The sequence below is a fragment of the Phoca vitulina genome, unplaced genomic scaffold (assembly GCF_004348235.1).
Source record: "Phoca vitulina isolate PV1807 unplaced genomic scaffold, GSC_HSeal_1.0 scaffold5, whole genome shotgun sequence".
Classification (NCBI taxonomy): Eukaryota; Metazoa; Chordata; class Mammalia; order Carnivora; family Phocidae; genus Phoca; species Phoca vitulina.
This window is the reverse complement of record NW_022589708.1, coordinates 70,575,448-70,603,242: the sequence shown is the minus strand read 5'-3', so window position 1 is coordinate 70,603,242 and position 27,795 is coordinate 70,575,448. Positions and strand designations below refer to the sequence as shown.

At 46.1% G+C, this 27,795-nt stretch overlaps 1 long non-coding RNA gene across 1 annotated transcript; it reads right to left on the bottom strand.

Annotated features, from left to right (window-relative positions):
* LOC116631745 lies at nucleotides 1–26,592 on the bottom strand. Its single transcript, XR_004299253.1, has 3 exons — nucleotides 26,475–26,592; nucleotides 16,528–16,620; nucleotides 1–535 (listed from the first exon to the last, which is right to left on the bottom strand). It is a non-coding gene; the product is annotated as an uncharacterized LOC116631745 (long non-coding RNA).
* Between the last annotated feature and the right edge of the window lie 1,203 nt (nucleotides 26,593–27,795).

The window sequence follows — 27,795 nt, the reverse complement described above, 5'->3', positions numbered from 1 at the left end:
CTCTGCCATCATAGTCCTCATCTAGAAAGCCAAGACAGGGAGGTTTGCAGGTTCATCTGCAAGGAGTCGTGGGGTGGAGAGATTGCTTTTGTTTTTTACGTTGGGGCAGCCTGGGAGCCGGGCTCCTTGCTCTCCGGCATTGACTGCTCCATGCTGTTCTCTTTAACCACGTTAATTAGCGCTCGCCACATCATGTGTCTTTGCTCCTTCTTCCCCCAGAACTTGACCTGATTCCGCATGACCTTTCCCAATTTCATCTTCATTTCCTGTCCCAACTTGCCCTTGCTCTCTGCTTTCTGCCCTGGGTTTTCTGCGCCACACATTTCTCTTGCAGGAGGGTTGACATTACATTTTTAAGCCTTCTGAAGACTTTAGACATTTCAAATAATTACCCAAGCTTCCTGTCTGTCTTGGTCAGCTCAGTCTCTTTCATGCCGTACGTTCATTAGATTCTTCATACAGGCACTTTGCTGACTGGTAGGCGGAGATTCAAAGACATCCAAGAAGAGGTCCCAGCCCTCGCTGACTTTGTAATCTAGGAGAGGGGATAAGAATAATATCTCCGCTACATTGACGGCTTTCTGTCAGGCAGTTTCCTTCATGGGCCTCCTGATAATCCTTGAAACAGACAGTAATGGGATTCTTATTTTACATATGTGGTAACTGAGGCTCAGAGAGGTTAAGGAACTCACCAAGGTCACACAGCTAGTAAATGGTGAAGGTAGTTATGAGTTGAAGGTTCTAGCCCAAATGATTCCAAAACCTGAGCCACTTACCACAGAGGGACAGGGTGAGGACCCAAATAAAAACACTACAAGGGAGAAAGTGCCGATGGCAAAAACGAAGCAGAATTTAAGGGTTGGGTGATTTTAGAAGTTGGAGATGGAAATCAGAGGGGCTTCCTGAAAACCTTTTCTTTGTGAAGAAGTGAGCTCCCTGGCCCTGAAGGTACCCAGGCGGAAATCGGAGCTCCAAGCAGTGCTCCTGACCAGTGCCTGAATCTGGAGGAGGCCTCTCTCTCTTTGTGAGACTTTCAGTCCTTGGTACAATATGTTTTTAGCAAACGGCCTGTGAGTGGAGCCTAGAAGCAAGACTTCTTGTTGGTACAGACTGGGGGCGGGGGGGACGTGTTCAGGGTAGAAAGAACCCAGGGACCAAGTCCCCACAGCTAGAACACACAGAGGCAGCTTTTCATTTTGAGTGGGGTTCTCAGATCCCATAAAGCTCGCCCATTACTTGGGTCAAGAATATCTACATAAACACAGCTGCTGTTTGACAGTTAAAGAAGAAATAAATGTTATCATTGAAGTCAGTGGTTCTCAAGGATTTATTCCATAAGCTGGACTCAGGGGTTCTACGAGTAAAATGCAACGATTGCGGTTTTTACCGATTTTCAGGGGGTGATGGAATTGCGCTCTTGTCCCAAAGGCAGGACAGCCTTAGTATACGGCACCGAAATTTGTCTCCTAGATTTTCCTTAAGACTTTGGCAACTGCTACCACTTGTCTGCCAGTGAACACTTATATGATAAAACAAATAAATGAGCACAGCTAACAAAAATTAGCAGAAAAACACAGAAATCACCAATTAGGCTTGGTGTGACAGCTTGATTTTTTTTTTTTCATGGACAGTTGGTGGTAAATTTAGATTGCATACATATATTATAGAGTCATACTTTCTGCCTGTAAAATTGTCTGAAATCATTTAATAGAAATAAATATGTCAATATCTCATGGTGTTCTAGAAAGAGCACCATGGCTTCAGGTGCTCCCCCTAGCCTTCCTGATAATGCCAGGTGAGTGAGTGATGATTCTGTAATTGTTTTACCGCAAGGTGAGCAGTAACGTGTAGAAATTCCCCATGGTGGGACTGTACCCCTGTTGGGCTGGAGGACGCTTTGAAGTGTTGGTGGAAAACAGTTCAACTTAGGGGGACAAAGTAGAGGGAGGGTTCCCGAGACTTTTCTCCAGTTAGTCCTGTGTCCTCTAGAGCAGGGGTTCTCCGCCTGGGAGGGATCACCCCCAGGAGTTTTTTTCAAAATGGACCCACACTGCCCCCTCCCCTGAGGACAGGTCCCAAGCCTGTCACAAGCCTATGACCTGTGAAAATCTCAGCACCGGCACAATGTGAAGAGGCCTGACGGGTGATTTCCTGCCTTCACCTGCCCGAGAACCTCTGCCTAGACACCAATGACTGGAACGTTTCATGATGTTTCACCAATAGTTTAAACGTTTCCATTTTAAAGAGCCCCCTTAGCTGGCAGGGGACTGCGACTCCCCTCTCCTCCCCCAGCCCACCCTTCTCCCCAGCCCTGCATCAGAACCAGCATTGGGACACAACGTCTCAAGCCCGGCAACAGGCCCACTGTCCCCGATTCTCCTGTGAAGCCAGCGTAGACTGCAGCATCTCTGCCCACAGGAGTCTGCTCTATTCCGGGGCCCTTGGGCTTCACAGCCGCTGATGCCTTGAGCTGGTGCCATCCCAAGCTCAGGCTGCCGGAAATGCCACAGTCCTTTCTCGGAGCGCTGGTCTGCTCCCCGCTGAGCCCATCTCCCCTCCAAGGTTTCAACGGTGCACTAGATGCTCATGACATTAGCACAGGCCTCTGGAACCGCCTCTGGGACCCTCTCTTTAAATATCCACCAGGCACCTCCAACTCAACGTTTTCAAGACTGACCTCATCATCTCCTGTTCTAACCTAGCTTTTTCCCTATAACCTCCAACTCAGTGGGAGCACCACCATCTTCCCAGCCACCCAAGCTAGAAACGTGGGACCCATCACCAAATTCTTTCTCTCCCAACACTCCACCCATAACCAATCAAACATCGAGTCCTGCTCAGTTTATTTAGCTGCCTTTCCTGTCATCACAGTCCTGGCTCAAGCCCTCATCCTGTCTGAATTCACTACAGCAGGTCTCTCTGACTCAGCCTCTTCTCCCCCGAAACCCATCCTCCATACTGCTGTCCGAGGGATCTATTTACAAAGCCACTCATAGATCTAGTGATACCATTATTGCTGGAGAGCCAATGGAAGCCTGAGCTCCTTCCTCTATTACACGTGGCCCTGTCTCCCCACCCTTATCCCCTACCTTGCCTTACCTAATATTTTAAGCCCCATCAAGACAAATCTGCTCATCTCTTGGCTCCCTGTTACCTTCCACCTCCTTCTGCCTCAGAGGCTGATGTTTGGTAGGTATCACCAGCTGCCTCTGATCTCACCACCTCCCTCCCAGAGTTAGAGGTCCTTCCCAAAGGTCCCATGATCCCTCATGCTTGCCTCTGGATTACCCTATTGATTTATATTTTCTGTTTATCTGTCTGTCTCTTCCAACGAACATTGGTTGCTTAAGGGCAGGGACTGCACTTTCTACTATCTTCGAATTGCCAGCCCCTAAAATAGTGCTTGGCCGGTCATGGAGCAGAATTACACAGAGGGTAAAAATCTAAAGCAAACTCCAGCATAGGAGTGTTGGCATCTCTAGTCTTCCGAGAGCAAATGCCAGTCACAACCACCCCCAAACCTACGCAAGCTGTCTCATCCCATGGGCATCTCTTTACTATTAAAACACCTTCCAGAGTCTCTAAGACAGAGGCTTGGGGGAAGACACACACTGCTTTCTCTCGATCAGCCCCGATCATCCTTCTCAGTCTCCAACTTCGAATGCAGCTGAGATACTCAGAGGACCCAGGACCTCGCCCCAAGCTCTCCTTCCCAGGACCGGAAGTCACCTAAGGTTCTCTATCACCTCCCTAGACACGTGCACACAGACGAAGTGTCTCCTCCTTGTCACAGCAAGCCCCATCAAGATCCCCCCGTGTTCTAAAGTGCCCCCCCACTGGCTTGGCACGATTTGGCCACAATATGGCGGCATCTTCCCATCCCCACGCTGACTGATGCCTTGACACCTTTACCACATTTCTGTTTGCTCCAACTTCCTGAGGCCATAGAGAAGAGACTTAGCCTTGGAGAACTAAACAGTACTTTTAGGCCTTTAAAGGGTCGCCCATGACACTTAGCATAGTATCCAGAGAGGAGAAACATGGCTTCTGGTATGAGAAATTGGCTGTGCGTTCCCTGCTGATATTTACTGGATAGTTACCAAGTACACGGCACTCACCAACTATCTTACAAAAGGAAGTTTAATGTCATAAATAAGAACGTGCGCTCCATAGTCAAGCTTGGTTTCAAATCCCAGGTCTGCCCCTTAGTAGTTGCGTGAGCTTGGGCAAGTTACTGTCTGTACCTTTCTGGGCCTCAACTTCCCATCTGTCAAACGGGGGTGATAGCAATAGCACCTCCGCCACAGAACTGCTCTGAGGGGGAAACGAGTTAGTGAAGGAACAGTGCGTGGCGCGTTGTGAGGGCTGTCATTCGTGGTGTGTGGCTGTCATTCATACGCATTAGCTCGTGGACTCCTCACGACTACCTTCTGCTACGGATGAGGACACTGAGGTTTGAGATACGAATCAGACCCGGGCCCAGCATCTCCAGCATCCACATCCCCACACGCACGGGCTGTGCCCTGCCTGAATCCCCTCCGCGGTGAAGCCAGGCCTCCGTTCCCAAGGGTTAAACCGAGGAAGATATTCCGCATCCTTGTATAGATAATGCTTATCTTTCTAGTAGGAAACATGCCCTAAGCTAATTCAAAAGTAGGAAATGTCTCAGACTGAAATACCGTTCTTTTTATAAGAAACAAAAGCAAACAAACATCCTTGCCAATTAACACCTGAGCAAGCCACTCCATTAACAGGAAATTGATATGGTGGCAGAGCGGGAGCTCAGGGTTCCAAGTTCTGACTCGGGGTTTTCAACAGGCACCTCCACTCTGCCCTGGGAATAGCAGAGAGCTGAGCGCACACACAGCCAGCGGCTGCAGATGGGGCACCCGTGTCTCCAGCTGCCAAAGGTCGTCTGGCAGGAAGCACGTTGGTGCCCCGGCGGTTCCTTGGACCATGTGACCTAACTGCCAGGTTATACTTCTGCAATTACAGCCCCCGGGGACCAGCCTGAAACAGACATGGGTTGCTATAATTTAGAAAGGCTAGCGCAGTAGCTCTGGTACAAGGGAAAACTTGGGAAGGAGAAGTTTACTTTAGTTCAGGTCTTGTGGTAACAAACAGCATGATAGACAAAAATGTTGCAGCTGGATGATTAATGAGGCACGGGGACCTTTGCATGTGGCTTTGAAAGATTATAAATACACGGGGCTCGTCAAGCATCGCCAGTCAGTTACAAATTATGAGTCGTCTTTCAGGTGTCCTTTTACACCTCTCGTTTTGAACAGGGCGAGCAAACAACTCTCAATCCACCAGCTGGGGAGTTCCAAGCACGCCACGGAGCATCGGGACACACCTTTGCCCAGGCTGCAGGTTATCGAGAGACGTTCAGTTAGGATTCAACCTCAAACCTTCCTTCCCCTAACTGCATGCTTGGGTGTCCATTAGAAGGCTTGGTTCTGACTGTTCAGTGTTCAAGGATGGTTGCTTCATTAACACTTCTTAGATCCCATTTTTTTGCACGAATCACCAGTCATGGAGATGAATGGCTATGCAGGCCATTACTTTTAAAACGCAGGAAATGTATTTGTGTTTGGGGAGGCTTATTGCTACACTCAAGAATCCAGTATTAGAAGTCGTTGGCTTCCAGAAAGAGAACATTCTAGGGCGTCTGGGTGGCTCAGATGGTTAAGCGTCTGCCTTCGGCTCAGGTCACGGTCCCAGGTTCCTGGGATCGAGTCCCGCATCGGGCACCCTGCTCAGTGGGGAGTCTGCTTCTCCCTCTCCTTCTGCCCCTCTCCCCTGCTTGTGCTCTCTCTGTCTCTCTCTCAAATGAATAAATAAAATCTTTAAAAAAAGAGAGAGAGAACATTCTACCACAAAGATATGTCTGAAGAAAATAACTACGTGGCAGCAATCCACAGTGTGCTGTGTTTATAGGATAATCATGACACCTGCTAACCGAGGCTTCTGTGAGATTTCGGTCTTTGGTGTGAGATAAATACACACACACACAACACACACACGCCCCAACGGTAAGCATATATGCTGTGCAGCTGAAAATCTCAGTCCTTCATAATGCAAAAGACACTTGAGTCATCTGAGACTCAGCGAGAGTCCACTTCTTCCAACATGAATCCTTTTACCCTTTTAAAATTCGCAACAGTCCATTTTTAGTTTACCTGGGGTCTTTGTAATTAAACATTACATTCATCTTAATTAGGAAAAAGAAAGTCTCTCTCAAGCTGAGAATGCATCCTCCCTTCAAGTCTGAGAAAAATACCATTTGATTGCTTTTGTTTTCATTTCTCTCCCTTAAATGTGTATTGGCCAGAAACATTCCTGTTCTTGAGGCCAGTCGGTTGAGCAATATCTGGTCAGACCACCTTTACAACACATTTCTATCTCCTTGTTGCATTTCTCCCATAAAAACACAGTATTAAACATTTCATAACCTGTGGGGCTGGTGCCCGGCGAAGTGGCCAAGCCAGAAGCTGTTTTGAGCACTTGCCCGGCCAACTGGGCAGTACTTGAGCGGCTGTGTAAGCCCTCACCCCCCGCCCCTCTCCGCCCTGGTAGGCTGTGTAAGTTAACAGCAAATAAATACCCCACATTGCTTCTTATCTGGGGAGGCGTGGGGGGGGGGGGGAAGCAAAGACTCCTGCCCTTCTTCTGCTCTTATTTACAGCCCCTACTAGTTATCAGATAGAATTTTCTTAGAGAAGATGGGACAACTAAATAAACTCTGGTACCAAAAATACCCACAGGAAATCAGAATTACTAAGAATAGGCCATGATTTTTGTTTTTGCGTTCAAAGAAAATGTGGCCCAAAGCACGACCATCCACCCAGCCGCATAAGCCAGGAACCCTAAAGTCACCCATGTCCTTGCCTCTTGGCTTTATCCCTGCATCCAGGCACCCACCTCGTCTTGTGGAGGGGACCTCTCGCCAGCCCTGGGATCCACCCATGGTCTTCATTCCCTTGCCACTGCTCGCCTGGATGGTGGTGTCTCTGCTGGCCATCCCGCCTTCCCCTGTCCCTCCAGCCCCAGCTGCAGCAGTGAGGGCTCCAAATGCAAAGCCACCCAGGTCTCTCTCCTAGCGGGGCTCCCACCACCTACAGAGTCCCAGCTCCTTGGTCTGGCATGCAAAGGCCTGCCCATGGTGCTTGCTGCCCCTCTTCCAGGCTCTTAGCACTGCGGACGCATCCCTGTGATAGAATGCATCTCACTGTCTGCGATCAGATGTGCGTGATGGCCTTGCCTCCTTGACTGTGAGATCCTTGAGGGCAGGTGCTGTCTCTCTCAGATCTGTATCTCCTACACCAAACAGGGGAAGTGCTCACTTAGTATAAATGAATGTACAATATAAAAAGTAATTTTTATACCCTGCCTTATTCTAGACAGAATTTGAGATGGCATATGAGTGGAATTTACAAATAAAATCTCTGTTCCACTAAGACCGTCCATATCCTGAGAAGGTACACGTGTTCATGAGCATAAGCAAACAAGCTATGAACTTGTGACCATCCTCCGTGCTCCTCGCTAGAAATAGTACCAATTGCTGCCATTTGACAATACATATCAAGCACTTAATACTACATCCTCACAGGTCTCTAAGGCAGAGTTTTCTCTTTTTACAGGTGAAGACACTGAGTCAAGGAAACGTTAAGAAATGTGCCCAGAGGGACGCCTGGCTGGCTCAGCCAGATAAGCGTCTACCTTCAGCTCAGGTCATGCTCTCAGGGTTCCAGGATCGAGCCATCAGTGGGACTCTGCCATCGGTGGGGAGTTTGCTTCTCTCTCTCCCTCTGCCCCTCCCCCAGCTCATGCTCTCTCTCTCTCTCTCTCTCTCAAATAAATAAATAAAATCTAAAAAATTAAAAAAGAAAGAAAAAGAAAAAGAAATGTGTCCAGAGTCACATAATGTGTCAATAGAGAGAAAAGAGTTGATCCTGGAGACCTATTTCCAAATCCTCCACTCCTTCCGCTGTGTCATGACGCCTCTCTGTTTAAAGCTTGGCTTCTGACACTATGAGCGCTGCCAAAATTTTAAAAGCAGTTTGCTTCTGTCATGGTCGGCAAAGGCTGTGGGTGGCACTGCAGTGTGGCTTTAAAGGAAGAGGCTGGGAGGAGTTACCGCCTGAACCCTGAGCACGCCTGGCCTTTCTCCCCAGCCCGCACCTCCACGCTCCCAGGCAGGAGGACTGAGGAAGCCTTGGAAGCTGCCTAAATGACACTTTGACCTGAACTAGTGGTAGAGAACAGGCAATTTGACTGTTTGCATCTATTGCCCACTATTGCCAGTGGAAACCACTGGAAGAGCTGCAAGCCCCCCGGAGAGAGGGTTCACTCCAAATCGTTTTACAGCTCGTTCGTGGAAGGCTATCAGATCTTCCTTCCAGGAATGGCCTCGGTCTCAGAGCCTCTCAAGACAGAGGCGCCACACCTGGGTTCCAGTCTCTGCAGATGAGCACTGGGAGGGAAGGAGTTGGGGAGAGATCACAGTGACCCAGAATCCAGGTGAGCCCCGGTGACACTCCCACAGGGGGATGGTCAGAGGCAGACCCATCACTGCAAAATTCTGCTCCCCACAGTACGCCTAGCGTGTTCAGAGAGCCCACCTCACTGTGGAAAAAATCGGAGAGAAGACCCCAGACAGGAGCCCTTCAGATTTTATCAGCAGGGCAAACTCTCAAGCACGACACATGGGCATGCTGGAGGCGGGTGACTGAGGCTAGCCCACAGGGGAAGGAGAAGGAAGAAGGGCCCGCTGAGGGCCCGCTCTGTGCCGGGTCCTAGGGCTCAGACTCTGTACCAGAAAGCAAGGTGAAAAATACAATCTACAGGGGCGCCTGGGTGGCTTTGTCAGTGAAGCATCTGCCTTCAGCTCAGGTCATGATCTCAGGGTCCCGGGATCGAGTCCCACGTCGCACTCCCAGCTTGGCTGGGAGTCTGCTTCTCCCTCTCCCTCTGCTGCTCCCCCCACTCATGCTCTCTCTCTCTCTCTCAAATAAAAGAAATAAAATCTTAAAAAAAAAAATACACTCTACAACAGATGCCTCACTCAAAACCACCCCAACCTCTCCTAGCAAGATTTCCTAGGCACTAAAGTCTGGGATGCTGAGTCTTTGTTTTCCAAACTCCCTGACCCTAGGGATTCCACAAGTAACCTTAGGTCGGTTATGAAAATGGCAGGCTACCCCAGGCAGATGCTCTGGTGCGCAGCGCGGTGTGGGCGCTGTCAGCGTCCCCCCCACACTGCCCCTCTGGATACAGATCATACATGCAGGCCTGGTCCGAGGACCCAGAGGGGGTCCCGCAGGACCAGCCCGGAGGGTCCTTGGCTTCCTGCAGGATGGAAATCAGACATAAGCCAGCAGGAAGTGAGAGCAGAGTTTATTGAAGATAAAGAGAGAGCAGATATAGCAGAGTGTCTGGGGGACTCCGAAAGGAAAAGGAGAGAAAGTCTCGTCTTTGCTTGGGGTCTGGGGTTTTTACTGAAAACTGTGGCCTGGGGCACGTGTCTTCCCAGGCACCCAGGAACAGAAAGGAGTGTTTAGGCATCCTCTATAAATCACTTATGCCCTGGAGCCAGGGGTCCTGGTGAGTCCATGGTCTTGGAAAAGCTTCATGTGGACCCTGCCCAGTCACTCTTTAGATCATATCCATGGTGCTGGAAGACTCCAAAGAAATCATTAACTCCTTGACCTTTACAAGGAGTTAATGTCATACCTGATCTGTTCTATAAGGTGTGTGTAAGGCGGGGGTGCAGGTCCTAGCAAGAAGAGAAGCAGGAAAAGGAGCAAAAAAAGCAGTTTTTCCTGAGGTCCCTGAGGTTGCCCTGTCTCACACCGAAGTGGAGATGCTTTGGACCGTCTCCAGCAAGGGCGAGAAAGGAACTAATGTCTAGTCAGTCTCCGACCCCCTGGGTACGGAGTGGCGTCCGCACAGTCTCCAGCTTGTGCAGTTTTCTGGCCTGCAGCAGAGGCAGTGCGGCTTGGGGCTTGGCAGTGGAAGCAGCAGGTGCAGCAACTACCTGGCCAAGCCAGTTTTGCAGTGTGACTCTGGGCGTTGTGTCCAGGTGCCCAGTCTGGAGCCCTTGTCACCATTCTGTAACCCGGCGGTTCCCAAAGGGCGGCCTCTGGCGCAGCTGCATGAGCAGCGCCTGGGCCCTTGGTAGAAACGCAGATTCTCGGACCCCGCACCAGGCCCACCGAATCAGAAACTCCGGGGCGGGGCCCAGGAACCTTGGCTCTAAAAACCTTTCTGCAGATTCTGATGCGCGCTGAAGGTTAAGAACCTCGCTACGAGGCAACAGCCTATAATAAATCCATTCCCGCTAAAAGTAATGAGAGCAGAACTTGTTGTGGGCAACTTAAGCCGAATTGGATCAGTGCCTGCCTTCATGTTGTCCATGGGGCAGACGCCCAGTTTTCACAAAATGCCATGATGTTCTGGATGAAAACCAAACAGGGCTCTTCACTCAGTCAAGAATGGTGAACTCCCAACTATTTTTATTATATATCCTTCCCCGAAATTTTTGGACATGTATCCTCAATAGTTACACTTATTTCTAAATTTTATATATACTCTGTTAATATATAAAACACATATAAATAAAACCTTAACAGACGAAATTTCTAAAAATGAACATAAATAGAAGTCCTAATGCTTTCTAATGCCCCGTGGGTGGGACTTCAGTGATCACTGGTCTAGAATGTAAGAAGACCTTCTAGCAGAATAGCAAAATTGAAGAAACTGAAATGATGGTGCAGGCTGTTTGTGGAACCGTAAGGCAGTAAGTAAGAGTGACTGGAAAGAAGGAGGGGGTAGGAGGATATGATGATGGTGAAAATGACGACAATGATGAGCACAGTAGTAATTATTACCGAGCAACTAACCTGGTCATTTAGCTCAGAAAACAACACTGTGAAGTGGAATGTTTACCCCCACTTTTCGGGTTGGGAAATTGAGGCTCAAATGTCTCCAGTCTAGTAAGTGGCAGAGCTGTGTTTTGAAATCAAAATCTGAGTCTTTTGACAGTCAGCTTCTGGCTTGGGCCCCTGTATGGTTGGAAGGGCCATTGGCTCGGGTAGAAAATTCCAGAGGAGGGGCAGGGTTGGAGGGAAGGTGATACATTTTCTTTGATGTTTGAGGTGTCGGTGAGATATCCCAGTGGAGCTTTCTAATACACAACTTAATACATGAATCTGCAGAATGTAAGTCTGGCTGCAGATAAACATTTGGAAAACTTCAACTTCTTACAGTAGTTGAAGATACTTGTTTTGGTATGATCACCTTGATGGAAAGGAGCAAGTAGAAAGGGAAGGGGAAAGAGACAAAGGAGAGGGAGGTAATGAACGGAGCAAGTTTTTTGATGAGCTAGGAGGGCAGGGGATGGACAGTACTAACAGGATCATTAGGTCTGGACAGGAGGAAGGACAGAAACCAGACGGACCAAGGCTTGAACCCTAACTCCAACTCCTACTAGCTACCCCAATATGGGAAACACAAAGAATTTCTCTACTTTCACTTCTTCCTCCGTCAAATGAGGACAAGGACAGTATCTCTACCGGATAGAGATCTTCTGCAGACGAAATGAGAAATGATAAAAAGTGCATAGTGTTTGGCCCATAGAAAGAACCCAGTATTTGTAACTATAATTACCTGGTCATTATGATAATTGGTATTGTTCTCTGAGCTAGGAAGGAAGCAGGTAAGGATTAGTGCAAATGTAGAAAACCTTATTGTTGGGGGAGTATAACAGTTATGGAAGGTCTCAGCTGATGACCTCTACTTTTGGGCCAAGCAAGGGGCAAAGTCCAGAACTAAGAGGGAGTGAGAGAAGCAGAGGCAGGGTAGGGGCTTGAGCAGAAGTGCACAAATTTTAAGAGCCACCTTTGGAGATTCAGAGAGGAAATTAATTAAGCCCACTCAAAGGGATCTCTGAGTGGCAATGAGGGCGTTAATGATTAGGCTGTTTACAAAGGACATTCAGAAAAACAAAGTTGGAGAGCTAACACTTCTTAATTTCCAGACTTACTATAAAGCAACAGCAACCAAGACAGTGTGCTATTGACATAAAGACAGACAAAAGTATCAGTAAAATAGAATAAAATGTCCAAAAAGAAACCCATACATTTAAGGACAACTGACTTATGACAACGATGCAAAAGCAATTCTTCAGAGGAGGAACAATCTTTATAACAAATAGGACTGACACAATTCAACACCCACATGCAAAAAATAAATAAATAAAAGAATTTCTATTCATACCTCATACCATATAGAAACATTAACTCACAACGGGCTATAATCCCAAATATAAAACCTAAAACTGCGACACTTTTTGAAGAAAACATAGAAGAAAATCTTGGTGACAAGATTAGGCAAAGATTTCTTAGATGTGACACCAAAAGCACACTTTATAAAAGGAAAGGTTGATAAATTGGATTTCATCAAAATTAAAAATTCTGCTCTTTGAAAGACGCTATTAAGAGAATGAAAACACAAGTCACAGGCTAGAAAAAAATATTTGCAAAGTCTGTATCTGATAAAAGACCTGCATCCGGAATACATAATGAACTCTCAAAACTCAATCGTAAGAAAACAAATGACCCAGTTAAAAAATAGGCAAAAAGATCTGAGCAGACATGTCATCTAAAAAAAGATCTATGGACGGCAATGCTACTCAACATCATTAGGGAGATGCAAATTAACAACACGATGCTATGCCACGACATTCCTACTGGAATGGCTAAAATCAAAAAGCTCAACTATTCCAAGTATTGGCAAAGATGCAAAGGAGCCAGAACTCTCATAGACCGCCGGTGATGGTGCAACATGGTACAGCCATTTTGGGAAAAGTTTGGCAATTTTTAAAAGGTTAAACACACCTTCCATATGATCCAACCATTTCAATTCTATGTATTTTCCCGAACAAAAAGAAAGCATATGTCTACAGGAAGACTTGTGCATGTATGTTTATAGCAGCTCTATTCCGAATCTCAAACAATTGTAAACCAAAAAATTGATTAAATCTGGTGAAAAAGGAGAAAAAAACCCACTATGGTTAAAAACAATAACTCAGAACCAACTAAAACCCAGGTCAGGGTTTTGAAATCCCTATTTTAGGGCATTCCATTCCAATAACTAAGAAATTAAACCCCCATTGGAAAACGATAGGGACCCTCACAATCATCAGAAAAGCTATTACAATTATTTTCCTACGCTTAAAATAAAATAACATGGATAAGACAGTAAACAAAGATAATTTGGTAATCACGTTATATCATTAATCAATGAAAACTTCTTTTTTATTAGAAAGAAAACTAAACAGGCCTTCAAGAGTCCTTTTGCAGGTGAATGGAGGGACTCTGGCGAACGCATACCAGGTAATACTACTACTGAAATACACCACCACCTGGATGAATCTCCAGATAATTAAACGAAGTGAAAGCAATTAGACCAAAAAGAATGCACGCTATATGATTCCATTTATATAAAACTCCAGAAGTGGCAGATTAATCTCTAGTGACAGAAAGCAGATTCAGTGGTGGCCCGGAAAATGGGGAAGGAGAAGGGAAGGACAGAAAGAGTACAAGGGAGCTCAGGGAAACTTATTCAAGATGACAGGTATGTTCATTATCTTGATTGTGTTGATGGTTTTATGAGTGTAGAGAGATGTCAACGTTTATCAGATTGTACACTTAAAGTATGTACAGTTTATTGGATGTGAGTTATCCCTCAGTTAAGCTGTGAAAAAGAAAACAAGCAGACTCGCTTTACATGGTGATTTTTAAAAAATAGGGGCCCGTTAACTTTTGTGAATGGATGGATTAAAATCACAGCGCAGTTATGATTGAACCATGTACTGTCGGCTAGGGCTGCCATGAGAAAGCAGCACAGACTGGGTGGCTTAAGCAACAGAGATTTATTGCCTTACAGCTCTGGAGGCTAGAAGTCCAAGATCAAGGTGTCAACAGGGTTGGTTGCTTCCAAGACCTGTCTCCTTGACTTATAGATGGCCACCGATATGGTCTTCCCTCTGTCCACGCACCTGTGTCATTATTAATATCCTTTTCTTAGGAGGACACGACTCATATGGGATTAGGTCCCACCCAAAAGGCTTCCTTCTAACTTAATCACCTCTTTAAAATCTCTGTCTCCAAATACAGTCATATTCTGAGGTGTTGGGGGTTGGGATTTCAACATGAGGGACGTGGCACAATTCAGCCCATAATAAACACTGTTTTCCATTTATGTTACAGCGCTTACCACACTGTTTATTTAGATGTAGCCTAATTTCTTTGAGAATATTCTAGTGATGTGAATTGCATGATTAATAGAAGAGAGAATTTCTTGAATTAGCAGTTCTACTGAACTACCAAAAGCTGTGCCTGAGTCCCTAAAAACCCCCCAGACAGACGAGGTAAACCGGCAGAAGGAAACGTGATCTTTTGTGAGATGGTTGGGAAGGAACACGGTTGGAGACATAAAGGAAGGCCTGGAAGTTATTCGTTCAAATAACAGGCAATCAGAACAGGAAAAGAGACAGGATCACGAAGTAGCTTTTTCTTTATCCTCAGGTCCTGTCTTACCATCAGCCGGCTTGGGTGGACCGGAATGGACTGCAGGGTCACCCCGACCCCCAAAGGCAAGTCCTGACTTTACAATTTACACAAATGGCCAAGTTTGCAAGCAGAGCTCCTTCCTTGCTATGGGGCCAAACCGGAAGCTGCTGCCTTTGTGAACCCCCCTTTCTGTTGATGCCAAGGGCAGGAAATTCAAGCCAGAGTTAGGCCGGTGGGCGATCAGGTGTGATGTAAAGCAGGATGCTCATCGGACAACCACCTGCTGAGTGGAGCCCAAGTGTGGGCCTTTGAAAAGCCCCAAGTGGCTAGTTCACACACTGACTTGCAAGTGTTTTTGTTCAGATAATCAAACAAGGCTCAATTTAGAATTTGCATGGGTTTCTAATTCCAAAGCTTTCTTGCTGTGCCTGTGATGGCCACTTCCTCTATGGGCTGGGACCCTTGGACTTGCATGTGGAATGGAGGGGGGTGGGCCTCGGGGGAGTCCTGGGAAAGGAACAAGTGTCTTCTCCTGGGCTTGAGCCAAACTGCTTGTAAAGTGATAACGTGGTCGAGAGATAAACAGCATCCTTTTGGCCGTTAGGTACGCACCTTTACCTTGTACTACAACTAAAAGAATCCCAGTTATTTTCCAAAGTTTTCTTTAAAAGAAAAGGTAAATTATGTGCATTTAGTTAAATGTTTGACCGTCTTTCCATACTTTACTGAAATACTGACGTGGATGATTAGGAGGCTTAGAGGACACACCTGTGCCACCAATTTGGGCAAGTCATGGTGCCCTCTGAGGCCTCTCTTCACGAGGAACTGTTCTTTGATTTCTATTTAAACCCGACCGAGTAAATTAGGAGGTAGAAACCTACCTGGTGTTTGAGCTGGACACGAGATCAAGCGGACAACTACAGGATTATGATTATTAAGGATTATTATTTTATTAATAATTATTATGGTGACCATTTATTGAAGAGCTACTATGTACCAAGCACTATTCTAGACTATAATCTACATGATTTCATTCTCACCATGTTAAGAAGTAGATAATAATATTCACCATTTTACATTAAGAAAATGAGGCTCAGGGAAATTCCTTGCCCAGCGACCCACAAATCTTAAGCAGCGAAGTTGGATTCGGACTTAGATTCGTCTGATTTCAAAGCCCATCCTGTTTTCACTACCTCTCGCTTTTCTGGAAGACGGCTCTAAAATATATTTTGGACTGTACTTGAGTGTTATTTGGTGAGTTATCTTCGTATGTCTATTTAGATTGTAGCCTCCTTAGTAAGAAAAGATTGAGTCCTCTTCTGGCTTTTGCTTAGCAGAATACACAAATTTCATACATTCAGAATGTTACTTAAGAGTCTGGGCCTGACCTTCATCAGAGTAGTGTGCCAACGTCAAGCTCCTGGTTTTGACAATGTACTGTTGTCTATAAGACTATTGTTGGGGGAAGCTGAGCAAAGGCCACATGGGAACCCTCTGTACTATTTTTTTGGAACTTTTCATGAGTCTTAAACTAGTTCAGAATAAAAGGTTTTTTTAATGTTATTTCATAATGATCATAAAGGGCACCGTGCTGATATAGTACAAACAAAATTAGGCAAGTCAGGTCCCAGGTTCGAAAGCTGTTCTTCCCTACTAGTTATGTGGCTTTGTACAAGTCATCTGTCCCCAACTGAGGCCCAGCAAACGTGGTATTCCAAGTCCCATTTTAGCATTAAGAGTTATGATTTCCGATATTTCAAAAAATACATTCTAGACTTCCTTTTTAGGATGCAAGAGTGAATATCACATCTAACTTGCTTCCTCCCAAAATACACTAAAACTACAGTAAAGAGATTGTTTAAAGACACACCCCACACAGGCAGGCGGGACAGGAGAGGAAAAAACAGCAACAAAATATGAGAAGCTAGGAAGCAGGTGATAAAGGACTTACCGGCCTTGAGTTGGCAGTAGATAAAGCGAAGAATGAGCTTGTTTCACACTAGAGAATCTTCAAAAAAACTCAGGAACCAACAGCACCAGGTACCTTTGGAAATGGAGGCACAAACAGGGTGGCTAAAATAAGGACTGGGTGAAAGCCCCCAGAGACACAGGTCTCTAGCTTCCCGCCCCCACTCTGTACACGGGGAGACTACTTTTACCCCATCTAACCATAGTTTAGAGATTTCACCCTCCTAAGAGTGTAAAATAGAAGTCTGTGGACTGGGAACTTGGACGCACTGTGTCAAAACCAAGAAGATCAAATGACAGTATACACAATGAGTGCCAGGTGCTGAGACCCCCGGCTCTCTTTCCCCAACTTAGCTCCCAGAACTTTGGCCACCAGACGTTAAGCTTCCAAGCAGGAGACTAAAGTTCTGCACTGGAGAATCTGACCAGTCCCAGAGAAACCACCCAAAGATACTGAAATTAGGGAATGTTCAACAAATAGTCCACCCAGCCAGCTCACCCCACAGTGAAGCTCACAGTCAGCAAACCCCTGCCTTAACCTCAGAGCTTCCAAGGTAGCTTGTTTGTTCTCAACTCTATCATGGACATAGCTGTACCACAAACAGAAAAAAAAGGCAACCTGGAGTCTATGCAGGGAGAAGAAAACTTTCCCCCAAATCATTAATGTCCTCAAAGAGATGACAGAAGATCAAAGCAAGAAGACTGGAATGCTATAAAAAAGAAGGAGAGGGGCGCCTGGGTGGCTCAGTAGGTCTGACTCTTGATTTCGGCTCAGGTCATGATCTCAGGGTTGTGAGATCGAGCCCCACATCAAGCTCCGTGCTCAGTGGGGAGCCTGCTTGAGGATTCCCTCTCTCTCTCTCTCTGCCTCTCCCCCACCCCCACTCCCCCTCTCTCTAAAAAAAAAAGAAAGAGAAGAAACGTAGAGAACAACCGCCAAAAGAGCTCTTGGGAACTAAAAACAACTGCACAGATGTTGTTTTAAATAACAAATTAAATAGAGAGACTAGAAAATAAAGATGATGGTAAGTATCCCAGAAACTATAGCAAAAAGACAAAGAGATGGAAAATGAAGGAGAAGAGGAAAGTAGAGGATGAGTCCAGGAAGTCTGACATTTAAATAATAGAAGAAATCTCAGAAAGAGAGAAGAAAGAAATAGAAGGAAAATCATGGACAAAATTATTCAAGTAGTTGTCCTAGAACAGGACATGCCATTCTAGAATGAAAGGGTCCTCCAAGTACCCAACACAATGGATGAAAATTGTCCAAGGACATCATTGGGTAATTTCTAACCACTGGGGACCCCTTGGGAACAAAAAATGATCCTAGGAGTTTCCATGAAGATGAAATAGATCAATTACAAGGATCAGGAAACACATTGACTTCAGACTTCTAAAAGCAAAAAGACAAAGGACAGAGGGTCTAGTCTGGGTACGATGGTGAACACACCCTCTGCCTGGACTCTCCCATGGATTGCCTTTATAAAACCTGGGCAGAACGATGCAGCATCTCTTCGGAGAATCCGAAAAGTAAATGGCAGCAGGCAGATGGAGAAAGGAGACCAGAATCCGGAGTACCACCAAACCAGCAGTATGAGCATCATTTTTTCTTCTGGAAGACCCAGCCGTGACTCAAGTCAGTGTGAAGCAATGGCAACAGACGCCTGAGGTGCCTAATGAGTGGAGTATTATTCAACAATAAAAAGGAACAAATAATTGAATGGCTGACCCTTAGATGCATTTTCCTAAGTGAAATAAGCCAGATCCAAAAGACTATTACATAATTCCATTCATTGCACTTTCTGGAAAAGGCCACACTACAGGGACAGAAAGCAGATCAGTGATTGCCAGGGGATGAGGTTCAGGGAGGGGTTGACTGCGTGAGGGCAATTTTGTGGTAGAATTATTCTGTGTCATGACTGGTGGTGGATACACAACTCTGTGCATTTGTCAAAACCCACAGTCTCTCTCTCTCAACAAATAAGATCTTTAAAAGGCGGCGGGAGGGGGGGTAAGCTGGGTGGCTCAGTCAGTTAAGTGGCTGCTTTAGGCTTAGGTCATGATCTCAGGGTCCCGGGATCGAGTGGGGAGTCTGCTTCTCCCTCTGCCCCACCCCCAGCTCATGTACACACTCTCTCTCTCTCAAACAAATAAATAAAATCTTAAAAAAAACCCCACAGACCTGTACACCACAAAGTGTGAAGATTGTTGTATGTAAATTTTGAAAACCAAATGAATCAGGGTATGGGAGGGAGCCCAAAAGGAATACACACCATAACAAATTAACCTAAGTGTATTACAAATTACTAACATAACCACACTGAAAGGGGTCAAGAAAAGAACTTTGGAACTTTGGGAAAACAGTTATTTTAACAGGAGACTGTAAGGCTTAAGACAAAAAGAATTCTACGCAAATACTGCATTCGTTTCTCAGAAGAAATGGGGGCTAGCAATTCTCAAATTACTTTATGCCTACGCTAGGGTTGGACAGAACAGTAAGTACGGTGTCGGTCATGAGAACCAGGCTTCCGACCGGCAGAGGAAGAAGCTACAGATAAGGAAAGCAGAAAGGCTGGAGTAAACCCTGTGGTGCTGGGTTGGAATCGGGGCTATCAGTACAAACGCTCATGTTCTTTTAAATATGTATACAGTTCAATAGATAAAGAAATAAAAATATATGTGTATATACTTGCCTTATTATACATACATATATTTCCTAGCTCGGCCTGCTGAGAAGGCCTAGAAGCCATGACACCCCAAAAACAATGAGCCCACCTAGTGCCCAGATGTTGGTCTTTAAATACTATGATCCTTTAAAGGGCACCGGGGCTCCTTGGGAAGTGGTTGAGCCAGCTGAGAGAGCAGAGACATGAAGTATCTTGTGATTTCAGAAGGTAAGAAAGTGCCCAAAAAAGATGAAGGCACAGGATTCAAGGAACACAGGACCCAACCTGCAAGCGCTTCCAATGGCCAAAGCTGGAACAATCTGAGGTACAATATAAATGATAATGTAATTAGATTATAGCCCATAGAATAAAATAAATACCCATGAGTTCATACTAATATAAACACATGAATGAATGAATGAATGAATGAATGAATGAGGGAGAAAGGGGCAGCTCTTCCTTATGGAAGAATTCCAATTAACAATTGTAGAAGAAATGAGGAAAATACAGAATCGCCATTACAACGCCACAGAAATCATTGTTGCAGGCAAGATTCTCCAGCAGATGCCACAATTAATGGGCAGAAATTTGAGAAGAAACAGGACACTTGTACAATCTAACAGTATCTCCCTCAAGATATTTATTAACTAAAAAAGGAAAAACAGTAACTTTACAGCAGAGAAACCCAGCCCCTTAGTCTAGCAATCAAGGTAAACATCACCACTTCTAGGAAGTATCGACATCATGAATCCCTTGGTCTGATGCCCTGAGAAGTGTATATCACTTCTATGGTGTCCTTGCTAAAAATTCATGAGAAATCAACAGGCAAACCCAAGTGGGGGGATATTCTACAAAATAACTGACTGACTGACTGACTGGTATTTTTTTTTTTCCAATAGTGACAAAATCATGAACAACAAGGAAGGACTGAGGAATTGTCACAGATTGGAGGAAACTAAGGAGAAATAATTAAATGCAATGTGGGATCCCGGGAAGGGGGCATTAGTGAAAAAACTGGCAAACTCCTTATAAACCCATACTTTATTTAATAGTATTAATTTCTTGGTTTTGATCACTGTACTATAATTATATAAGATGTAAACATTAGGGAAAGTTGGGTGAGGGGTATATGAAAATCCTCTGTACTATTTTTACTTTTCTGTAAGTCTAAAATTACTGCAAAATAAAAGTTTTTTTTTTTTTAAGTACATACTATGGGGCGCCTGGCTGCTCAGTCAGAGGAACATGTGACCCTTGATCTCAGGGTTGTGAGTCTCAAGCCCCATGTGGGGTATAGAGAGTACTTATAAATAAATTTAAAAAGAATAACTTTGGGGGTGCCTGGGTGGCTCAGTAGTTAAGTGCCTGACTCTTGATTTCAGCTCAGGTCATGATGTCAGGGTCCTGAGATCCAGCCCCAGATGGAGCCCTACGTGGAACTCTGCTGGGCATGGAGCCTGCATAAGATTCTCTCTTGCCCTCTCCCTCTGCCCCCCCGCAAAGTAAATAAAAATAAAAAACTTAAAAAAAATACATACTATGTTAAAATGTCATTTTACATCCTCAGCTGACCTATCATAGCTAACTTCTAAGGTTTATTCAGTAATCACGTGGACTTACGGATGTAAGTTCCACCAGCGCTCAATCCTAACGGTGAATTCTGAGTTGGTGCCTGGGCCAGCTGCCTGGCCAATTCTCCTTGCTCATTTTTCTACATTGGTCAGTAGGTTTGGCTAGAATTCCAAGGCCTTGGGCTTTGCTGGACTAGAAAAAGTTAGAGGAAAGGGAAGCAAATAGCCCCTGGGATGGAACCGGCTTTCCTGTGTGCCTCTTTTTAAAAAAGTTTTTAAGGGGCACCTGGGTGGCTCAGTCGTTAAGCGTCTGCCTTTGGCTCAGGTCATGATCCCAGGGCCCTGGGATCGAGCCCCAAATGGGGCTCCCTGCTCCCTGGGGAATCTGCTTCTCCCTCTGCCCCTCGCCTTGCTTGTGCTCTCTCTCTCTCGAATAAATAAAATATTTTAAAAATAAATAAAAATTTTTTAAAGATTTATTTATTTATTTTAGAGAGAGAAAGAGAAAAAGCTCTCGTGAGCAGGGGGCGGGGCAGAGGCAGAGGGAGACAAGCAGACTCCCCGCTGAGCCAGGATCCCAACACGGGGCTATGGGGCTCGATTCCCAGGACACTGAGATCCCTTCCTGAGCCAAAATCACAAGTCAGACGCTCAACTCACTGCGCCACCCAGGAGCCCCATTCCTGTGCATGTCTAGGCTGCTTTCAGCTCCCGCTCTGCAGAGCTCCAACCTCCAAGGAAGCCACTCTTTCCTTGTGTCCGAAAGATTGCAGAAGCATCTAGTCTTGGTTGTAACTATACCATCTGTTCGTGCCCTCGGAATTGTAAGACCGATCCCCACGTTTACAGATCTGTGCTTACACATCACATGTGCGGGGCAATAACGAGGCAGCTGCCAGGCAGTTGCAAGATTCTTCATGTTCAGAAGCTCCTCCATGTAGAAGCAGGTCAGGTCCTGAAAGGCTGTTCTGACCGCACTTTGTCATCCCAGTTGCCTAGGAGGGGTTTCCACCGGCAGCCCTCAGATTGATGCCCATCAAACAGGAGTGTTTTAAACTCAAGCCCATGCTCCTCCTCCTCACTGATATATGTTCTCTCGGGCGTGTTTCCCCCAATAAATTTGGGTCTTTTTTCTGCACTGAAAACACATTGAGAGAGAGAGTATCTGCAAATATTGTGAGACTCTCTTTAACTTCATCTCCACCAGCCCGCTGCACTTTGAAGTCAGGCCCCCTCAAAGGGGGCCTTGTACAGAGGAAACATCCATGGCCTCCAGCACGCACGCCATCACTCCAGCCTGTGTCTTCAAACTCCTGGCATGCTCCTGACAGAGGCTGGTAGACTCTTTGTTGATGTGAGCCTCCGAGCTGTGACACTCTGAACCCTTTCGTTTCTGTCTATTGCTTGTCCTATCTCTTGCTGATTATTGACCAAAGAAGCAAGGCAGCTTTTATATACTATACAATTACCCTTTGTCCTTTCGAACCTTCTCTAACGTTGACTCAGTCCATACACAAGGGCAACATTCATGATTTTTCACTGATTTCCTTTTTTTTAATTATCTCGTTTGGAATTGAATATATTAGTATATATATTAGTAATTATAGTATATATTAGTATATATTAGTATATTTTATATATGGTATACATTATTATATATATATTAGTATATATTAGTAAATCCTTGCATGGACAAGATGGGGTTAAAAATGTTTGCAAAACACCTCAAGCTCAGCATGAGCTGAGCAAGCACACTGTAGACCAAGAGGCTTATGGCCACGAATCCTGATAGGGTGGTGAGCAGAACTTTCTCAGGACAGCAGAGCTTTGTTGATAACCATGGACGATCTCAAGGAGAGAGCATCTGTACTTCCCATAAAGAGCAAGAAGGATGTTCTTGGGATTGTGAGTTCGAGCCCCATGTTGGGCGTGGAGCCTACTTAAAATAAAAAAATAAAATTAAAAAAAAAAGAGCAAGAAGGAGACTCTAAAGTTGCTACTTGGTACACTGTTTCCAGAATCAACCAAGCAGGAGGTTGACACAATTATCTGGAGAATCTGGGCAGAGACATACTTATCTACATTAAAACAAAACAATCATCATCATCATCAAAGATTGGTCCAGAAATTTAAAAGTGGGTTACATGGGTTAAGTACTTACTATGCATCAAGCACATGCATTATCTCACGGAATTCTTTAAACAACTCTACGATATGGATATTCTCATTCCCATATTGCAAATAAGGAAACCGAGACACGGGTAGGTAAAGTCACTTATCCAAAGTCCCACTGCTAATTAAGAGCAAAGCTGGGATTCAAACTGGGGTCTCTGACCACAGAACTCTTAACTACCCAGGTAACCACCTCAACGTCAGTTAGGCTAATTGACTGGAGAAATGAGCGCGCTTCTATCCTCAAAGGTTTTACCTTTTCCCTCACAATATTCTCATGCAGGAGGGCTGGCGCCCAGAGCCCTGTGTCTATCTTAGAACATTCCCACTGTGAGTCACCGCCCCATGAGAGCCAAAAGCCACTCTGTCCCCTGCCCCCACACCTTAAGAATCAACACAACTGGAAGCTGTTGGTGGCCGTCTGTTGACAGGGCTCAAGAAGTGGCTCTCAACCAGGGGCAATGTTGCCCCCACCCCAGGGACATTTGGCAATGTGTGAAGATATTATTGATTACCACAGCTGGGGGGGGGAGGGTTAGCGTTCCATAGCAGCCAAGGACGCTACTAAACATCCTACAAGGCACGAGCCAGCTCCCCCCAGCCCACCCAGCTCCAATCCAGCTCCAGATGTCAGTGGTGTAGAAGGGGAGAGACCCCGAGCTAAAGGAGTCAGTAATGCTTTGGAGCCCTGGTCCCCAGCCTGGCCTGGGAGGAAAAAAATCACTGCTACCGCAGTCAGGAAACTGGATCAGATGGGTTCTCTCATCTGCAGGGGAGATGCTACCGCCTGCTTTTCCATCCAGTTAATTAGTGCATTTGCGGATTGTCTGAACTGACAGCCTCCTTTCCCCCATAAACAGCACATTGGCAAGCCACTCCAAATTCAAAATACTGTCCTGACAAGCTAGGCAAGTGATTCAACAAGGTGACTCTTTTGGCTGGGCAGCGTAAGGGCGGGTGGCACATTTCAGGGGCAGATCCCTAGAACATCAGCATCAGAGGGGAAGAGAGGAACTTTAAGGCTGGTCAAGGAATCCCGTTGGCTCCCCTCCCTAATTATTTTAGCAGGCAGTGAGATCATGCTCTGCAAGAACGGACGCAAAGAAAGGGGAGCCATAACCGGATACCGCTGCAAATGAAGTCAGCTCCACCAGAGAAACTCAAACAAGACGTGTGCTGCATTCACTTCATGGAAAGTTTAAGGTCAGAGTGCCGTCAGGAAAGAACCCGCCTGGGGAGTCAGCCAGCCCCGGTTCCGAGGTGCCGCTTGGAAATGCTGTCGCCAAGTGACTGCAGGCAGAAAGCCCTCTCCCTGTGCCTCCGTGTCTCATCTGCAGAGCAGGACTTGTCGCAGCCACTCCACAGGGTCGTCCCGGGAAGTACAGGGTGTGATGCGTGTGACAAAAGCACTCGGTAGGGCTGGGCACGGAAAACACGCGGAATAAACATACACGGAATAAATGCCCTGGCCCAGCTCCTCCCCTCCTCCCTTGCCTCGCACGTGTGGAGAGGGAGATCGGTTTTCCCTGAGAGGCTGGTTGGGTGAAGGCAACGGGCAAGGGGCTGAGTCAGAGCCCAACAGAGGCTTTTTATTAATGGAATTTACTTTGACAAATCATGCCCACGAGATGTCCAGATAAGCAAGCTTGCCTCACACAAGAGGATCTTTGATTCTGGGACCCAGAAAATGACTCCCTGAGATGTACATATGATGCACCCAGGGTCACCAGAAACAGATTTACCTTGAAGCTGATGAAAAGGAATCTCCAAGCTTCTCACCCACGCAGGAGCCCCAGCAACACATTCATGGCCATTTGCTTTTGTAAACTTGGCGGTGGTAAGATACTCTGACCTTGATTGCTTTGATTGCTTAAGATCGCTGCCTCTTTCTACTCTGACTTCCTTTGGGCCACATTTCCCATCCTTTTGGATGACTTTGGAGCAGCCATGGGCATTTTTGGGATCTGGCTAAAAGGAACTGGAATCAGAGATACCTTTACTTTGGGTTAAGAGATTTTTATAAATTTATAAACTATATGGACAGTTTAGTTACTGCCGGCTGTTCTCAAGTAGGGAAGGTTTCCAGCAATATTCCTACGGCCCACTGGGCTGACCCACCCGGCGTGGAGATGCAAAGGCTCGGATCCAGAGGTCATATCGCAGTATGAGGGTGTCCTGCAGTGTCTGGCACGGGAGGTAGTGTGGGCCGGCGGAGGAAAATCAAGATGTGGGACAGACAGAGCCAGAACACACTCATCAGAAGCTGGCCTGGAAAAATGTTTCCAACCATCAAGCTTGTACAACTATAGGCACATTTAAAATTGATAACTGGTCAGGATGAAATTTGAGACCAACTAAGAAACGTGCCCCCCAAAATACAGGACAAAAAGGATATCAGAGATGTGGTAAGCGAATAATACATATTTTTCTGAATTTGGGGATACTTTAATACCTAATTTTGTATATGTAATTTTATATCCTCTTCAAAAGGGCCTCTTGGATTGTTAAGCTTCAGGCCCTACAAAACCTGGGCCCATCCCTTAAAGTCACGTACTTTTATCTTTTTCAAGAGGGTAGAGTGGGGGAAAAGGTGAGAACAGAGACAAGTGAACTCCCTAACAAACTAAATTTCCTGAAATTATATTTCAGTCAGACAGTGAACCTGGAAAACTGGAAATTCCTTACATATCTGTTCTTTCCGAAAAGATTGAAATGAAGTAAGTATATAAGTCTCCATACTATATTGGTGGATTTTCTCACCAGGCTGAGTCCATATTGCACGGTGTTTTGGGGAAAGTACTTTTTTTTATCATGTGAAATAAAACACACCTAGCTTAATAAAAAAAAAAAAAAAAGCCAGTTTCTGCCAGTCTTTTATCTGTACTTTATCTATCCCTACCCTCCAGCAAGAGATTCTAAACTCTATTCACGCTCACTGTGGTCGCTTCTACACCCAAATCAAACAAACTCCGCCGGCTAATTAGTTTTTGAAAGCACAAAGGAACGCAACACAAGCTGGAGAAAGTGAAAGAACTTCTTTCTAAATTCAAACGACTGAACAAGGAAACATTCAGGTAGGCAGAGCCCTTGCAGTTTCTGTTCTTACCACAGGAAGACTTAAAGGAACCACATTCTGGAGGCTGGTTTTCATTTTAATGAAAACGCCAGAAGCGCCCACAAACTCCCCCTGCCCTTGCCCACCCCACACCCCCTACCCGAACTCCGCCGACCCCTAGAAGGCACGAAGTTCACAAAGGGGAGCAAATGGAGCCTTCTGCTCATTTCAGAACTGTGTCCTCCATTACGCAAATGCCCGGGCCCCGCGCCCAATCTGCCCGCCCCTCCCTCCGCGCGCCGCCCGGGATGCTCAGCCCCGCGGCTCCTCCGGGCTGGGGACAGGGGCTGACCCCGGGCAAGTTTGTCCAGTGGGAGCCGCACAACACCGGGGAGGACTTGGTGGCTCTTTCCCTTTCCTTGGAAAGCCCTTAGCACGCTCCAGACACCCCACCCACCATGTATACCTTCTCTTCTAGGGCTGCTGCTTTTACAAAAACAGAGCTCGGGTCTTTAAAACCTGCATTTTCTCCCTGGGAGTAAGCATTGGTTAATGATTGCCAGCCGGTCTCTGGGTCTCGGCACCATGTGACCGGGCCACGTGACTTGGAGCCGGCTGTGGTTGTTCCTTGTATTTGAATAAAAAAGATCAAGCTTATTATTGCACTAAAAGCCTGCGGATCTCGTCAGTGCAACGTGATTCTCAGGCGGGTTACACAACGCGCTGCAGCCCTGGGCTCCGGCTTCCAGCGCCCAGCCCGCCTGCCTGCCTGCCTCCGCCCGACGCGAGGAGCTGTTTTCTAAGGGACATAAAGCAAACATGGTTTTATGTTTTCCAAAGTGAGAGTCCATTTTCCCCTCGGAAAATGTGTGATGATCTTGAAAAATGAAGAGACCCAATTTCTTCGAGCCTTCTTATTAGGATCAGGTTAGGAGCCCTACTGCACGCACACGAATACAGGAAAAAACAGGAGATCCAATCCTCTTTGCAACTGAAGATTCAGGATCGATTTGACCTTTGACTATTTCCCTGTCTCTCGTCTGATCTCCTGGAAAGTCTTCAAAATATACTCCTACTTATAAAAAAATGTAAACTAAAAGTGACATTTTTAAAATTTAAAATGTAAATGGCATGTTCATTTTGTGTCCCCCCCCCCCCAAGATTTCTAGAACATTGGCAGTTAAATTTTGATTCAGCACATCCTGCAAAGGAGAAAGCAGGAGGATTAGTCTGTTTATAGGTGGGAAGAGCTGGGTGTCCCTTTGCAGATTAGGGTGTAGGTGGGCACAGCTATGCAAATATACGCAAATTTGCCTCAAAGGGGACCCCCCCCTTCCCATACCCAGAAGGTGACAGCCTTACCTAGCACATTGTAATACTCTCCCCCCCTCCCCCCACCCCCCCGAAGGCCATAGAAGGCCTGCGATATTTTGCTTCCTCCTGTGTCTGAGGGTAGTGATGACTCAGGTACAGAAGGACCGGGGGGAATAATAACACTGGTTATCTCCAGTCCAAGGCCTTCTCCGAATGGAACTGCAAAGCGCTTCTCCGTGGCAGCTCCTTCTCCAGCAGTGTCTGTCTCTAGAACAGGAGGCCGGCCCATTCTCCAGCCCAGGCCAGATTTCAGCTGTGGATTCATTCATTCTACGAATACTGAGTGCCTCCCGGGCCTGGCACTGTTCCAGGTGCCGAGGAAGCTGCCGTGAACAAGGCAGCTGGATCCCGGGCTGCCGCGGGGCCTCACTCCAGTGAGGAAGAGTCATCTCCAAGGGGCCGAGCCCAGGAGG